A 2,018-nucleotide genomic window follows, 5' to 3' on the forward strand; every position below is an offset into this window, starting at 1 on the left:
TAACTGTCTGTTACTGATAGCTCTCAGTGTAAGCAGTGTGTCACTGTCACGTGGTCAAGCGACTACAGTCTTGTGCAACCCCCCCATGCAGCCAAGTCTGCGATAAATAGTGCTGGGTGAGGAGTGTGACCTCAGCGTTAGCAATTATCACTTTGCCCCTGCTGCGCTTGCACAGACCGATAGCTGACCTCGCATTGTTCCAGCCGCCGCCGGCTCGCTCGTTAATGATCGCCGAGAATCACTGCCGCGCGACTCCCAGAGAGCTTTTTCAGCCCGTTTGGACGCACGGGGGACAAATTGCTGCTCTTACTGCTGATTTATGAAGGGAAGAGTAAAGTTACTTGTTCGGGGATTCCATAGAAATGACCCGCTCGTCTTTCTATTACTGTAATAAACACTGGGAAAGACCACGAGTTGTTATTTTCTGACAGGATCCTTTCCAGGAGAAGAGATGTTGCGCTGATTCTCCACCACTGCGCTGTCAGAGATGATCAGGTGTGCTACAAGAAAGAGGCCATTTTGAATGAATTGGCATGTAAATGATTGTTGAATACATGTAATGCATCTTTGCTCTGCGCCGGTGCTTTGTAGTGGCAGGCAGAACAAAGAAAAGCGCTTCTGCTCAAACCACCGATCATTATTTCAGTCCTTTTTTGCGGTGCACTTTTTAGATGTAGAAAAAATAAATAAATAAATGTGGCTTGTCTCACTCGAGGTTGGGGAACACGTGAATAGAGCAATCGCGTGGAATGCAGTTGACAAGTTTACTCAAGCCAAAAAGAAAGAGCCGATTTAAACGCAACCTGGTTCGACAACGATTTTCTTGGATGCAATGGCATGAAGGCTTTCAACCATTTATTTATTTAGTTTTTTCTTCATTGGGACAGTACACATGAATCAACACAAGAATAAACAGTGTAAATGCGCCGGATTTAGCATAAATGCTCATTTTCAGCCGTAGTCCCAAGGCAGGTTGCTAAAATAGCACAGTGAGACGCATCAAACTTTAAGACTAACGTGACAGAAAAAAAAAAAAACCAGAGTAGGGTGAAGCCCTGCCATTTGCGGAAGATAAGGACCGAGCCCAACTGCAAATAGTAAAAATCTGCCGAGAACTGACACTCCTCCTAATTATCCTCAGTAAAAACGAAACAAATTTGAAGGCGGCGCTCACAGGTCAATCCCAGGACCACAACAAGACTCTCGAATGTCGGTAGAGAATTTGATAAGTGTCGACACAGGAACAGCTTTTATTACATACATCATGAGACCGGAAAAAAAAAACAGTTAAGATGTTCGACTTCTAATTAATTGAGTGCTGCGGTTGGCAGTTAAGATGTTCGACTTCTAATTGAGTGTGGACCAGACTGAATAAGACCATGAGATGGGACTGTACTTCCCCAAGGACGATTATGTCTCATTCCCTTGGAAGGATGGTGAAAGTGTTCAGGAGCGGGTCGGGAAAATGGAATGCTGTTGTGGCAAGACGGCTGCAGAATGGCGTTGCGCGTCGGAGTTTCCACATAAAGGACTTGTGGGACGGCGCAAATATTCGGTTCCTCAGCGGAATTCTTTATGAGTCCATAAAACTCAAATCCGAAGTCAACGTACTCTCCTTCCAGGGTTCCATTTAAAAAAACAAAAAGCCAAACGTGGGTCATACGATGAATATCTTGCGCTTTATCTTCTGGACTTAAAAGGGTCAATCAATAGGACTGCTCCTCCAACTGACCCCGAGTTGCCTTTTATTCGCATGAATGAGCGCTCAAAGCATTTGTCCACGGGGACACATTTTAGTGAAGCCTGTTTTCAAAACCGCCGCCGCTATACTGCCTTGAAACGATCTGCGGTGCGTTGCCAGGAAATGCTCGGGGGGAAAAAAAGGCTTTTGACCTTTTCGGGGGGTGAGGGGGGGCTTTTACGAGAGCCCTCCGTGTCCGTCGAATCAGCAGCGTGAGAACGGGGAATGTTTATGTTCAAAATGGATTGAAGGAAAAATCCCGGCGCATTTGTCAAAC

This window comes from Hippocampus guttulatus, chromosome 2 (genome assembly GCF_054856545.1).
Source record: "Hippocampus guttulatus isolate MCC_2025c chromosome 2, RoL_Hgut_1.0, whole genome shotgun sequence".
In the NCBI taxonomy this organism is placed as follows: domain Eukaryota; kingdom Metazoa; phylum Chordata; class Actinopteri; order Syngnathiformes; family Syngnathidae; genus Hippocampus; species Hippocampus guttulatus.